At 49.6% G+C, this 15,177-nt stretch overlaps 2 non-coding genes across 2 annotated transcripts; both read left to right on the top strand.

Moving 5' to 3' along the window:
* Window positions 1-2,673: 2,673 nt before the first annotated feature.
* On the top strand, window positions 2,674-2,746 carry Trnat-agu (transfer RNA threonine (anticodon AGU)). Its single transcript has one exon. It is a non-coding gene; the product is annotated as a tRNA-Thr (tRNA).
* Window positions 2,747-4,931: 2,185 nt separating this feature from the next.
* Trnat-agu (transfer RNA threonine (anticodon AGU)) lies at window positions 4,932-5,004 on the top strand. The gene has a single exon. It is a non-coding gene; the product is annotated as a tRNA-Thr (tRNA).
* The last annotated feature ends 10,173 nt before the right edge of the window (window positions 5,005-15,177 follow it).

Below are 15,177 nucleotides of genomic sequence, written 5' to 3'. Positions count from 1 at the left end.
GGTATTCTGGAGGTCGTGGGTTCGAATCCCACCTGGCGGGCAATTTTTCTCCACATTCTTAAATCAAAAGTCTTTACCTTGACCAACAACATCCTCCCCTTTTATTTCCGAGGTCTTCTTCACTGCCAATTCTCATTTCTGTGTTATTTTCAACGAGCCCCTCATTTCTTATTCTGTATTCGCTACTTGCATAGCGAGGGCTACTGTTCTGGCAGTCTTAGTGCCATAGGTAGCTTAAGAGGGTTCAACGCTGGTCGACCACTCTCGACATGTCGTAGACGCTCGAGTCACAGCCCGGGGGTGAAAGAAGGTCCCCTTCACCCGGAGTAGTCCGAGTGGCACTGACTACCACCCCCAAGCGCAGGAGACAAAAATATCTTAACATGAATACCGCAGAAAGCAGAAGCTAAAGTGGCCCCGCCGGTAGCATAGTGGTTATCGCACCAGACCGGTATTCTGGAGGTCGTGGTTTCGGATCCCACGTGGCGGGCATTTTTTCTCCACTTCTTGTTTTCCAAATTCTGTACCTTGAGCTACTACATCCTCTCCTGTGCTTTCCGAGGTCTTCTTGACGGCCAATTCCTATTTCTGTCTTATTTTAAACGAGCCCCTCATTTCCTATTCTGATTCGCTACATGCAGAGAAAGGGCCTCTGTTCTGGCAGTCTTGGTGCCATAGGGAGCTTAAGAGGGTTCAACGCTGGTCGACCACTCTCGACATGTCGTAGACGCTCGAGTAACGGCCCTTGGGTTGAAAAGAAGGTCCCCTTCACCCCGAGAAGTCCGAGTGGCGCTGGCTACCACCCCCAAACACAGGAAATAAAAACAACTGAACATAAATACCCCAGAAAGTGGAGGCTAAAAAGCCCCGCCGGTAGCGTAGTGCCTATCACACCAGACCGGTATTCTGGAGGTCGTGGGTTCGGATCCCATCTGGCGGGCATTTTTTATCCTCTTTCTTATTTTCCAAAGTATTTATATTGAGCTACTACATCCTCACCTTTGCTTTTCGAGGTCTTCTTGACTGCCAATTCCTATTTTCGTCTTATTTTCAACGAGCCCCTCATTTCCAGTTCTGATTCGCTACGTGCATAGCGAGGGCCTCTGCTCTGGCAGTATTGGTGCCATAGGGAGCTTAAGTGGTTCAACGCTGTTGGACCACTCTCGACATGTCGTAGACGCTCAAGTAACGGCCCGGGGGTTGAAAAGAAGGTCCCCATCACCCGGAGTAGTCCGAGTGGCACTGGCTGCCACCCCCAAGCGCAGGAAAAAAAAAACACCTGAACAAAAATAACCCAGAAAGTGAAGTCTAAAGGAGCCCCGCTGGTAGCGGAGTGGTAATCGCACCAGACCGGAATTCTGGAGGTCGTGGTTTCGGATCCCACCTGGCAGGCATTTTTTCTCCAATTTCTTATTTTCCAAATTCTTAACCTTGATCTACTACATCCTCCCCTTTGCTTTCCGAGGTATTCTTGACTGCCAATTCTTATTTTTGTCTTGTTTTCAACGAGCCCCTCATTTCCTATTCTGATTCGCTACATGCATAGCGAGGGCCTCTGTTCTAGCAATCTTCGTGCCATAGAGAGCTTAAGAGGGTTCAACGCTGGTCGACCACTCTCGACATGTAGACGCTCGAGTCACTGCCAGGGAATTGAAAAGAAGGTCACCTTCACCCCAAGTAGTTCGAGTGGCGCTGGCCACCACCCCCAAGCGCAGGAAACAAAAACACCTAAACATAAATACCCCAGAAAGTGGAGGCTAAAATAGACCCACCGGTAGCGTACTGGTTATCGCACCAGACCGGTATTCTGGAGGTCGTGGGTTTGGATCCTACCTGGCGGGCTTTTTTTCGTCTCTTTCCTATTTTTCAGATTCTTTACCTTGAGCTACTACATCCTCCGCTTTGCTTTCCGAGGTATTTTTGACTGCTAATTCCTATTTTTGTCTTATTTTCAACGAGCCCCTCATTTCCTATTCTGATTCGCTACATGCATAGCGAGGGCCTCTGTTCTGGCCATGTTGGTGCCATAGGGAGCTTCAAAGGGTTCAACGCTGGTCGACCCCTCTCGACATGTCGTATACGCTCGAGTCATTGCCAGGGGATGTTGAAAAGAAGGTCCCCTTCAGCCCGAGTAGTCCGAGTGGCGCTGGCTACCACCCCCAAACACAGGAAATAAAAACCACTGAACATAAATACCCCAGAAAGTGGAGGCTAAAAAGCCCCACCGGTAGCGCAGTGCCTATCACACCAGACCGGTATTCTGGAGGTCGTGGGTTCGGATCCCACCAGGCGGGCATTTTTTATCCACTTTCTTATTTTCCAAAGTATTTATATTGAGCTACTACATCCTCACCTTTGCTTTCCCAGGTCTTCTTGACTGCCAATTCCTATTTTTGTCTTATTTTCAACGAGCCCATCATTTCTTATTCTGATTCGCTACATGCATAGCGAGGGCTACCGTTCTGGCAGTCTTGGTGCCATAGGTAGCTTAAGAGGGTGCAACGCTGGTCGACCACTCCCGACATGTCGTAGACGCTCGAGTCACGGCCCTGGCATTGAAAAGAAGGTCCCCTTCACCCGGAGTAGTCCGAGTGGCACTGGCTACCACCCCCAAGCGCAGGAAACAAAAACACCTGAACATAAATACCCCCGAAAGTGGAGGCTAAAATAGCCCCACCGGTAGCGTAGTGGTTATCGCACCAGACCAGTATTCTGGAGGTCGTGGGTTCGGATCCTACCTGGCGGGCATTTTTTCTCCTCTTTCTTATTTTCCAAATTCTTACCCTTGAGGTACCACATCCTCCCCTTTGCTTTCCGTGGTCTTCTTCACTGCCAATTCCTATTTCTGTGTTATTTTCAACGAGCCACTCATTTCTTATTCCGATTCGCTACATGCATAGCGAGGGCTACTGTTCTGGCAGTTTTGGTGCCATAGGTAGCTTAAGAGGGTTCAACACGGGTCGACCACTCTCGACATGTCGTAGACGCTCGAGTCACGGCCCTGGGGTTGGAAAGAAGGTCCTTCACCCGGAGTAGTCCGAGTGGCACTGGCTACCACCCACAAGCGCAGGAAACAAAAACACCTGAACATAAATACCCCAGAAAGTGGAGGCTAAAATAGCACCGCCGGTAGCATAGTGGTTATCGCACCAGACCGGTATTCTGGAAGTCGTGGGTTCGGATCCCACGTGGCGGGCATTTTTTCTCCACGCTCTTGTTTTCCAAATTCTGTACCTTGAGCTACTACATCTTCCCCTTTGCTTTCCGAGGTCTTCTTGACTGCTAATTCCTATTTTTGTCTTATTTTCAACGAGCCCCTCATTTCCTATTCTGATTCGCTACATGCATAGCGAGGGCCTCTGTTCTGGCAGTGTTGGTGCCATAGGGAGCTTAAGAGGGTTCAACGCTGGTCGACCACTCTCGACATGTCGTAGACGCTCGAGTCACTGTCAGGGGATGTTGGAAAGAAGGTCCCCTTCAGCCCGAGTAGTTCTAGTGGCGCTGGCTACCACCTCCAGGCGCAGGAAACAAAAACACCTGAACATAAATACCCCAGAAAGTGGAGGCCAAAATAGCCCCGCCGGTAGCGTAGTGGTTATCGCACCAGACCGGTATTCTGGAGGCCGTGGGTTCGGATCCCACCTGGCGGGCCTTTTTTCTCTACATTGTTATTTTCAAAAGTCTTTATATTGAGCTACAACATCCTCCCCTTTGCTTTCCGGGGTCTTCTTGACTGCAAATTTCTATTTTTGTCTTATTTTCAACAAGCCCTTCATTTCCAATTCTAATTCGCTACATGCATAGCGAGGGCCTCAGTTGTAGTAGTCTTGGTGCCATAGGGAGCTTAAGACCGTTCAACGCTGGTCGACCACTCTCGACATGTCGTAGACGCTCGAGTCACAGCCCGGGGGTTGAAAAGAAGGTCCGCTTCACCCCGAGTAGTCCGAGTGGCGCTGGCTACCACCCCCAAGCGCAGGAAAAAAAAAACCTGAACATAAATACCCCAGAAAGTAGAGGCCAAAATAGCCCCGCCAGTAGCGTAGTGATTATCGCACCAGACCGGTATTCTGGAGGTCGTGGGTTCGGATCCTACCTGGCGGGCATTTTTTCTCCACTTTCTAATTTTGCAAATTCGTAAACTTGAGCTACTACATCCTCCCCTTTGCTTTCCGAGGTATTTTTGACTACAAATTCTTATTTCTGTCATATTTTCAACGAGCCCCTCATTTCCTATTCTGATCCGCTACATGCAGAGCGAGGGCCTCTGTTCTGGCAGTCTTGGTGCCATAGGAAGCTTCAGAGGGTTGAACGGTGGTCGACCACTCTCGACATGTCGTAGACGCTCGAGTCACAGCCCGGGGGTTGAAAAGAAGGTCCGCTTCACCCCGAGCAGTCCGAGTGGCGCTGGCTACCACCCCCAAACACAGGAAATAAAAACAACTGAACATAAATACCCCAGAAAGTGGAGGCTAAAAAGCCCCACCGGTAGCGCAGTGCCTATCACACCAGACCGGTATTCTGGAGGTCGTGGGTTCGGATCCCACCAGGCGGGCATTTTTTATCCACTTTCTTATTTTCCAAAGTATTTATATTCAGCTACTACATCCTCACCTTTGCTTCCCCAGGTCTTCTTGACTGCCAATTCCTATTTTTGTCTTATTTTCAACGAGCCCATCATTTCTTATTCTGATTCGCTACATGCATAGCGAGGGCTATCGTTCTGGCAGTCTTGGTGCCATAGGTAGCTTAAGGGGGTGCAACGCTGGTCGACCACTCCCGACATGTCGTAGACGCTCGAGTCACGGCCCTGGCATTGAAAAGAAGGTCCCCTTCACCCGGAGTAGTCCGAGTGGCACTGGCTACCACCCCCAAGCGCAGGAAACAAAAACACCTGAACATAAATACCCCCGAAAGTGGAGGCTAAAATAGCCCCACCGGTAGCGTAGTGGTTATCGCACCAGACCAGTATTCTGGAGGTCGTGGGTTCGGATCCTACCTGGCGGGCATTTTTTCTCCTCTTTCTTATTTTCCAAATTCTTACCCTTGAGCTACCACATCCTCCCCTTTGCTTTCCGTGGTCTTCTTCACTGCCAATTCCTATTTCTGTGTTATTTTCAACGAGCCACTCATTTCTTATTCCGATTCGCTACATGCATAGCGAGGGCTACTGTTCTGGCAGTCTTGGTGCCCTAGGTAGCTTAAGAGGGTTCAACGCGGGTCGACCACTCTCGACATGTCGTAGACGCTCGAGTCACGGCCCTGGGGTTGGAAAGAAGGTCCTTCACCCGGAGTAGTCCGAGTGGCACTGGCTACCACCCACAAGCGTAGGAAACAAAAACACCTGAACATAAATACCCCAGAAAGTGGAGGCTAAAATAGCCCCGCCGGTAGCGTAGTGGTTATCGCACCAGACCGGTATTCTGGAGGTCGTGGGTTGGGATCCCACGTGGCGGGCATTTTTCCTCCACTTCTTGTTTTCGAAATTCTGTACCTTGAGCAACTACATCCTCCCCTTTGCTTTCCGAGGTATTCTTGACTGCCAATTCTTATTTTTGTCTTGTTTTCAACGAGCCCCTCATTTCCTATTCTGATTCGCTACATGCATAGCGAGGGCCTCAGTTCTGGTAGTCTTGGTGCCATAGGGAGCTTGAGAGGGTTGAACGGGGGTCGGCCACTCTCGACATGTCGTAGATCCTTGAGTCACTGCCAGGGGGTTGAAAAGAAGGTCCCCTTCACCCCGAGTATTCCGAGTGGTACTGGCTACCACCCCCAAGCGCAGGAAACAAAAACACCTGAACATAAATACCCCAGAAAGTAGAGGGTAAAGTAGCCCTGCAGGCTGCGTAGTGGTTATCGCACCAGACCGGTATTCTGAAGGTCGTGGGTTCGGATTCCACCTGGCGAGCATTTTTTCTCCACTTTCTTGTTTTCCAAATTCTTTACCTTGAGCTACTACATACTCCCTATTGCTTTCCGAGGTTTTCTTGACTGGCAATTATTTTTCTGTCTTTATTTCAACGATTCCCTCATTTCCTATTCTGATTCGCTACATGCAGAGCGAGGGCCTCTGTTCTGGCAGTCTTGGTGCCATAGAGAGCTTCAGAAGGTTTAACGGTGGTCGACCACTCTCGACATGTCGTACACGCTCGAGTCACTGCCAGGGGGTTGAACAGAAGGTCCCCTTAACCCCGAGTAGTTCGAGTGGCGCTGGCTACCACCCCCAAGTGCAGAAAACAAGAACAACTGAACATAAATACCCCAGAAAGTAGAGGCTAAAATATTCCCGCCGGCAGCGTAGTGGTTATCGCACCAGACAGGTATTCTGGAGGTTGTGGGTTAAAATACCACCTGGAGGGCATTTTTTCTCAACTTTCTTATTTTCCAAATTCTTTATCTTGACGAACTACATCCTCCCCTTTGCATTTCGAGGTTTTCTTGACTGCCAATTTTTTTTGCTGTGTTATTTTCAACGAGCCCCTCATTTCCTATTCTGATTCGCTACATTCATAGGAGGGCCTCAGTTCTGGCAGTCTTGGTGCCATAGGGAGCTTAAGGGGGTTGAACCCTGGTTGACCACTCTCGACATGTCGTAGATGCTTGAGTCACTGCCAGGGGGTTGAAAAGAAGGTCCCCTTCACCCCGAGTAGGCCGAGTGGCACTGGCTACCACCCCCAAGCGCAGGAAAAAAAACACCTGAACATAAATACCCCAGAAAATGAAGTCTAAAGTAGCCCCGCCGGTAGCGTAGTGCTTATCACACCAGACCGGTATTCTTGAGGTCGTGGGTTCGGATCCCACCTGGCGGGCATTTTTTCTCCACTTTCTTATTTTCAAATTTTTCGGAATATTTATATTGAGCTACTACATCCTCCCCTTTGCTTTCCGAGGTCTTCTTGACTGCCAATTCTTATTTTTGTCTTATTTTCAACGAGCTCCTCATTAACTTTTCCGATTCGCTACATGCATAGCGAGGGCCTCTGTTCTGGCAGTGTTTGTGCCATAGGGAACTTAAGAGTGTTCAACGCTGGTCGACCACTCTCGACATGTCGTAGACGCTCGGGTCACTGCCAGGGGATGTTGAAAAGAAGGTCCCCTTCAGCCCGAGTAGTTCGAGTGGCGCTGGCTACCACCCCCTTGCGCAGGAAACAAAAACACCTGAAGATAAATACCCCAGAAAGTGGAGGCCAAAATAGCCCCGCTGATAGCGTAGTGGTTATCGCACCAGACTGGTATTCTGGAGGTGGTGGGTGCGGATCCCACCTGGCGGGCATTTTTTCTCCACATTGTTATTTTCAAAAGTCTTTTTATTGAGCTACAACATCCTCCCCTTTGCTTTCCGGGGTCTTCTTGACTGCCAATTTCTATTTTTGTCTTATTTTCAACAAGCCCCTCATTTCCAATTCTAATTCACTACATGCATAGCGAGGGCCTCAGTTCTGGTAGTCTTGGTGCCATAGGGAGCTAAAGACCGTTCAACACTGGTCGACCACTCTCGACATATCGTAGACGCTCGAGTCACAGCCCGGGGGTTGAAAAGAAGGTCCGCTTCACCCCGAGTAGGCCGAGTGGCGCTGGCTACCACCCCCAAGCGCAGGGAAAAAAAACACCTGAACATAAATACCACAGAAAGTGAAGTCTAAAGTAGCCCCGCCGGTAGTGTAGTGCTTATCGCACCAGACCGGTATTCTGGAGGTCGTGGGTTCGGATCCCACGTGGCAGGCATTTTTTCTCCACTTCTTGTTTTCCAAATTCTGTACCTTGAGCTACTACATCCTCCCATTTGCTTTCCGAGGTCTTCTTGACTGCCAATTCCTATTTTTGTCTTATTTTCAACGAGCCCATCATTTCTTATTCTGATTCGCTACATGCATAGCGAGGGCTACCGTTCTGGCAGTCTTGGTGCCATAGGTAGCTTAAGAGGGTGCAACGCTGGTCGACCACTCCCGACATGTCGTAGACGCTCGAGTCACGGCCCTGGCATCGAAAAGAAGGTCCCCTTCACCCGGAGTAGTCCGAGTGGCACTGGCTACCACCCCCAAGCGCAGGAAACAAAAACACCTGAACATAAATACCCCAGAAAGGGGAGGCTAAAGTAGCCCCACCTGTAGCGTAGTGGTTATCGCACCAGACCGGTATACTGGAGGTCGTGGGTTCGGATCCCATCTGGCGGGCATTTTTTATCCTCTTCCTTATTTTCCAAAGTATTTATATTGAGCTACTACATCCTCACCTTTGCTTTCCGAGGTCTTCTTGACTGCCAATTCCTATTTTTTGTCTTATTTTCAACGAGCCCCTCATTTCTAGATCTGATTCGCTACGTGCATAGCGAGGGCCTCTGTTCTGGCAGTATTGGTGCCATAGGGAGCTTAAGTGGTTCAACGCTGTTGGACCACTCTCGACATGTCGTAGACGCTCGAGTAACGGCCCGGGGGTTGAAAAGAAGGTCCCCATCACCCGGAGTAGTCCCAGTGGCACTGGCTACCACCCCCAAGCGCAGGAAAAAAAACACCTGAACAAAAATAACCCAGAAAGTGAAGTCTAAAGGAGCCCCGCTGGTAGCGGAGTGGTAATCGCACCAGACCGGAATTCTGGAGGTCGTGGTTTCGGATCCCACCTGGCAGGCATTTTTTCTCCAATTTCTTATTTTCCAAATTCTTAACCTTGATCTACTACATCCTCCCCTTTGCTTTCTGTGGTCTTCTTCACTGCCAATTCCTATTTCTGTGTTATTTTCAACGAGCCCCTCATTTCTTATTCTGATTCTCTACATGCATAGCGAGGGCTACTGTTCTGGCAGTCTTGGTGCCATACGTAGCTTAAGAGGGTTCAACCCTGGTCGACCACTCTCGACATGTCGTAGACGTTCGAGTCACGGCCCTGGGGTTGGAAATAAGGTCCCCTTCACCCGGAGTAGTCCGAGTGGCTCTGGCTACCACCCCCAACCACAGGAAACAAAAACACCCGAACATAAATACCCCAGAAAGTGGAGGCCAAAATAGCCCCAGCGGTAGCGTAGTGGTTATCGCACCAGACCGTTATTCTGGATGTCGTGGGTTCGGATCCTACCTGGCGGGCATTTTTTGTCCTCTTGCTTCTTTTCCAAATTCTGTACCTTGAGCCACTACATCCTCCAATTTGCTTTCCGAGGTCTTTTTGACTGCCAATTTCTATTTTTGTCGTAATTTCAACAAGCCCCTCATATCCAATTCTAATTTGCTACATGCATAGCGAGGGCCTCAGTTTTGGTAGTCTTGGTGCCATAGGTAGCTTAAGACGGTTCAACGCTGGGCTACCACTCTCGACATGTCGTAGACGCTCGAGTCACTGCCAGGGGGTTGAAAAGAAGGTCCCCTTCACCCCGAGTAGTTCGAGTGGCGCTGGCTACCACCCCCATGCGCAGGAAACAAAAACACCCGAACATAAATACCCCAGAAAGTGGAGGCCAAAATAGCCCCAGCGGTAGCGTAGTGGTTATCGCACCAGACCGTTATTCTGGATGTCATGGGTTCGGATCCTACCTGGCGGGCATTTTTTGTCCTCTTGCTTCTTTTCCAAATTCTGTACCTTGAGCCACTACATCCTCCAATTTGCTTTCCGAGGTCTTTTTGACTGCCAATTTCTATTTTTGTCGTAATTTCAACAAGCCCCTCATATCCAATTCTAATTCGCTACATGCATAGCGAGGGCCTCAGTTCTGGTAGTCTTGGTGCCATAGGTAGCTTAAGACCGTTCAACGCTGGTCGACCACTCTCGACATGTCGTAGACGCTCCAGTCACAGATCGGGGGTTGAAAAGAAGGTCCCCTTCATCCCGAGTAGTCCGAGTGGCGCTGGTTACCACCGCCATGTGCAGGAAACAAAAACACCGGAACATAAATACCCCAGAATGGGGAGGCTAAAGTAGCCCCACCTGTAGCGTAGTGGTTATCGCACCAGACCGGTATTCTGGAGGTCGTGGGTTCGGATCCCACATGGCAGGCATTTTTTCTCCACTTTCTTGTTTTCCAGATTCTTTACCTTGAGCTACTACATCCTCCCCTTTGCTTTCCGAGGTATTCTTGACTGCCAATTCCTATTTATTTCATATTTTCAACGAGCCCTTCATTTCCTATTCTCATTCGCTACATGCATAGGAGGGCCTCCGTTCTGGCAGTCTTGGTGCCATAGGGAGCTTGAGAGGGTTGAACGGGGGTCGGCCACTCTCGACATGTCGTAGATCCTTGAGTCACTGCCAGGGGGTTGAAAAGAAGGTCCCCTTCACCCCGAGTATTCCGAGTGGTACTGGCTACCACCCCCAAGCGCAGGAAACAAAAACACCTGAACATAAATACCCCAGAAAGTAGAGGGTAAAGTAGCCCTGCAGGCTGCGTAGTGGTTATCGCACCAGACCGGTATTCTGAAGGTCGTGGGTTCGGATTCCACCTGGCGAGCATTTTTTCTCCACTTTCTTGTTTTCCAAATTCTTTACCTTGAGCTACTACATACTCCCTATTGCTTTCCGAGGTTTTCTTGACTGGCAATTATTTTTCTGTCTTTATTTCAACGATTCCCTCATTTCCTATTCTGATTCGCTACATGCAGAGCGAGGGCCTCTGTTCTGGCAGTCTTGGTGCCATAGAGAGCTTCAGAAGGTTTAACGGTGGTCGACCACTCTCGACATGTCGTACACGCTCGAGTCACTGCCAGGGGGTTGAACAGAAGGTCCCCTTAACCCCGAGTAGTTCGAGTGGCGCTGTCTACCACCCCCAAGTGCAGAAAACAAGAACAACTGAACATAAATACCCCAGAAAGTAGAGGCTAAAATATTCCCGCCGGCAGCGTAGTGGTTATCGCACCAGACAGGTATTCTGGAGGTTGTGGGTTAAAATACCACCTGGAGGGCATTTTTTCTCAACTTTCTTATTTTCCAAATTCTTTATCTTGACGAACTACATCCTCCCCTTTGCATTTCGAGGTTTTCTTGACTGCCAATTTTTTTTGCTGTGTTATTTTCAACGAGCCCCTCATTTCCTATTCTGATTCGCTACATTCATAGGAGGGCCTCAGTTCTGGCAGTCTTGGTGCCATAGGGAGCTTAAGGGGGTTGAACCCTGGTTGACCACTCTCGACATGTCGTAGATGCTTGAGTCACTGCCAGGGGGTTGAAAAGAAGGTCCCCTTCAGCCCGAGTAGTTCGAGTGGCGCTGGCTACCACCCCCTTGCGCAGGAAACAAAAACACCTGAAGATAAATACCCCAGAAAGTGGAGGCCAAAATAGCCCCGCTGATAGCGTAGTGGTTATCGCACCAGACTGGTATTCTGGAGGTGGTGGGTGCGGATCCCACCTGGCGGGCATTTTTTCTCCACATTGTTATTTTCAAAAGTCTTTTTATTGAGCTACAACATCCTCCCCTTTGCTTTCCGAGGTCTTCTTGACTGCCAATTTCTATTTTTGTCTTATTTTCAACAAGCCCCTCATTTCCAATTTTAATTCACTACATGCATAGCGAGGGCCTCAGTTCTGGTAGTCTTGGTGCCATAGGGAGCTAAAGACCGTTCAACACTGGTCGACCACTCTCGACATGTCGTAGACGCTCGAGTCACAGCCCGGGGGTTGAAAAGAAGGTCCGCTTCACCCCGAGTAGGCCGAGTGGCGCTGGCTACCACCCCCAAGCGCAGGGAAAAAAAACACCTGAACATAAATACCCCAGAAAGTGAAGTCTAAAGTAGCCCCGCCGGTAGTGTAGTGCTTATCGCACCAGACCGGTATTCTGGAGGTCGTGGGTTCGGATCCCACGTGGCAGGCATTTTTTCTCCACTTCTTGTTTTCCAAATTCTGTACCTTGAGCTACTACATCCTCCCATTTGCTTTCCGAGGTCTTCTTGACTGCCAATTCCTATTTTTGTCTTATTTTCAACGAGCCCATCATTTCTTATTCTGATTCGCTACATGCATAGCGAGGGCTACCGTTCTGGCAGTCTTGGTGCCATAGGTAGCTTAAGAGGGTGCAACGCTGGTCGACCACTCCCGACATGTCGTAGACGCTCGAGTCACGGCCCTGGCATCGAAAAGAAGGTCCCCTTCACCCGGAGTAGTCCGAGTGGCACTGGCTACCACCCCCAAGCGCAGGAAACAAAAACACCTGAACATAAATACCCCCGAAAGTGGAGGCTAAAATAGCCCCACCGGTAGCGTAGTGGTTATCGCACCAGACCGGTATTCTGGAGGTCGTGGGTTCGGATCCTACCTGGCGGGCATTTTTTCTCCTCTTTCTTATTTTCCAAATTCTTACCCTTGAGCTACCACATCCTCCCCTTTGCTTTCCGTGGTCTTCTTCACTGCCAATTCCTATTTCTGTGTTATTTTCAACGAGCCACTCATTTCTTATTCCGATTCGCTACATGCATAGCGAAGGCTACTGTTCTGGCAGTCTTGGTGCCATAGGTAGCTTAAGAGGGTTCAACGCGGGTCGACCCCTCTCGACATGTCGTAGACGCTCGAGTCACGGCCCTGGGGTTGGAAAGAAGGTCCTTCACCCGGAGTAGTCCGAGTGGCACTGGCTACCACCCCCAAGCGCAGGAAACAAAAACACCTGAACATAAATCCCCAGAAAGTGGAGGCTAAAATAGCCCCGCCGGTAGCGTAGTGGTTATCGCACCAGACCGGTATTCTGGAAGTCGTGTGTTCGGATCCCACGTGGCGGGCATTTTTTCTCCACACTCTTGTTTTCCAAATTCTGTACCTTGAGCTACTACATCCTCCCCTTTGCTTTCCGAGGTCTTCTTGACTGCTAATTCCTATTTTTGTCTTATTTTCAACGAGCCCCTCATTTCCTATTCTGATTCGCTACATGCATAGCGAGGGCCTCTGTTCTGGCAGTGTTGGTGCCATAGGGAGCCTAAGAGGGTTCAACGCTGGTCGACCACTCTCGACATGTCGTAGACGCTCGAGTCACTGTCAGGGGATGTTGGAAAGAAGGTCCCCTTCAGCCCGAGTAGTTCTAGTGGCGCTGGCTACCACCCCCAGGCGCAGGAAACAAAAACACCTCAACATAAATACCCCAGAAAGTGGAGGCCAAAATAGCCCCGGCGGTAGCGTAGTGGTTATCGCACCAGACCGGTATTCTGGAGGCCGTGGGTTCGGATCCCACCTGGCGGGCCTTTTTTCTCTACATTGTTATTATCAAAGTCTTTATATTGAGCTACAACATCCTCCCCTTTGCTTTCCGGGGTCTTCTTGACTGCAAATTTCTATTTTTGTCTTATTTTCAACAAGCCCTTCATTTCCAATTCTAATTCGCTACATGCATAGCGAGGGCCTCAGTTCTAGTAGTCTTGGTGCCATAGGGAGCTTAAGACCGTTCATCGCTGGTCGACCACTCTCGACATGTCGTAGACGCTCGAGTCACAGCCCGGGGGTTGAAAAGAAGGTCCGCTTCACCCCGAGTAGTCCGAGTGGCGCTGGCTACCACCCCCAAGCGCAGGAAAAAAAAACCTGAACATAAATACCCCAGAAAGTAGATGCCAAAATAGCCCCGCCAGTAGCGTAGTGATTATCGCACCAGACCGGTATTCTGGAGGTCGTGTTTTCGGATCCTACCTGGCGGGCATTTTTTCTCCACTTTCTAATTTTGCAAATTCTTAAACTTGAGCTACCACATCCTCCCCTTTGCTTTCCGAGGTATTTTTGACTACAAATTCTTATTTCTGTCATATTTTCAACGAGCCCCTCATTTCCTATTCTGATCCGCTACATGCATAGCGAGGGCCTCAGTTCTGGTAGTCTTGGTGCCATAGGGAGCTTAAGACCGTTCAACGCTGGTCGACCACTCTCGACATGTCGTAGACGCTCCAGTCACAGCCCGGGGGTTGAAAAGAAGGTCCCCTTCATCCCGAGTAGTCCGAGTGGCGCTGGCTACCACCGCCGAGTGCAGGAAACAAAAACACCTGAACATAAATACCCCAGAAAGGGGAGGCTAAAGTAGCCCCACCTGTAGCGTAGTGGTTATCGCACCAGACCGGTATACTGGAGGTCGTGGGTTCGGATCCCATCTGGCGGGCATTTTTTATCCTCTTCCTTATTTTCCAAAGTATTTATATTGAGCTACTACATCCTCACCTTTGCTTTCCGAGGTCTTCTTGACTGCCAATTCCTATTTTTGTCTTATTTTCAACGAGCCCCTCATTTCTAGATCTGATTCGCTACGTGCATAGCGAGGGCCTCTGTTCTGGCAGTATTGGTGCCATAGGGAGCTTAAGTGGTTCAACGCTGTTGGACCACTCTCGACATGTCGTAGACGCTCGAGTAACGGCCCGGGGGTTGAAAAGAAGGTCCCCATCACCCGGAGTAGTCCCAGTGGCACTGGCTACCACCCCCAAGCGCAGGAAAAAAAACACCTGAACAAAAATAACCCAGAAAGTGAAGTCTAAAGGAGCCCCGCTGGTAGCGGAGTGGTAATCGCACCAGACCGGAATTCTGGAGGTCGTGGTTTCGGATCCCACCTGGCAGGCATTTTTTCTCCAATTTCTTATTTTCCAAATTCTTAACCTTGATCTACTACATCCTCCCCTTTGCTTTCTGTGGTCTTCTTCACTGCCAATTCCTATTTCTGTGTTATTTTCAACGAGCCCCTCATTTCTTATTCTGATTCTCTACATGCATAGCGAGGGCTACTGTTCTGGCAGTCTTGGTGCCATACGTAGCTTAAGAGGGTTCAACCCTGGTCGACCACTCTCGACATGTCGTAGACGTTCGAGTCACGGCCCTGGGGTTGGAAATAAGGTCCCCTTCACCCGGAGTAGTCCGAGTGGCTCTGGCTACCACCCCCAACCACAGGAAACAAAAAAACCTGAACATAAATACCCCTGAAAGTGAAGGCTAAAATAGCCCCGCTGGTAGCGTAGTGATTATCGCACCAGACCGGTATTCTGGAGGTCGTGGGTTGGGATCCCACGTGGCGGGCATTTTTCCTCCACTTCTTGTTTTCCAAATTCTGTACCTTGAGCTACTACATCCTCCCCTTTGCTTTCCGAGGTATTCTTGACTGCCAATTCTTATTTTTGTCTTGTTTTCAACGAGCCCCTCATTTCCTATTCTGATTCGCTACATGCATAGCGAGGGCTACTGTTCTGGCAGTTTTGGTGCCATAGGTAGCTTAAGAGGGTTCAACACGGGTCGACCACTCTCGACATGTCGTAG

This window comes from Haemaphysalis longicornis, unplaced genomic scaffold, assembly GCF_048455015.1.
Source record: "Haemaphysalis longicornis isolate Haplotype H1 unplaced genomic scaffold, Haemaphysalis longicornis Haplotype H1 scaffold_8, whole genome shotgun sequence".
Classification (NCBI taxonomy): Eukaryota; Metazoa; Arthropoda; class Arachnida; order Ixodida; family Ixodidae; genus Haemaphysalis; species Haemaphysalis longicornis.
The sequence above is the reverse complement of the archived record's forward strand: the minus strand, read 5'-3'. Positions and strand labels throughout refer to the sequence as shown.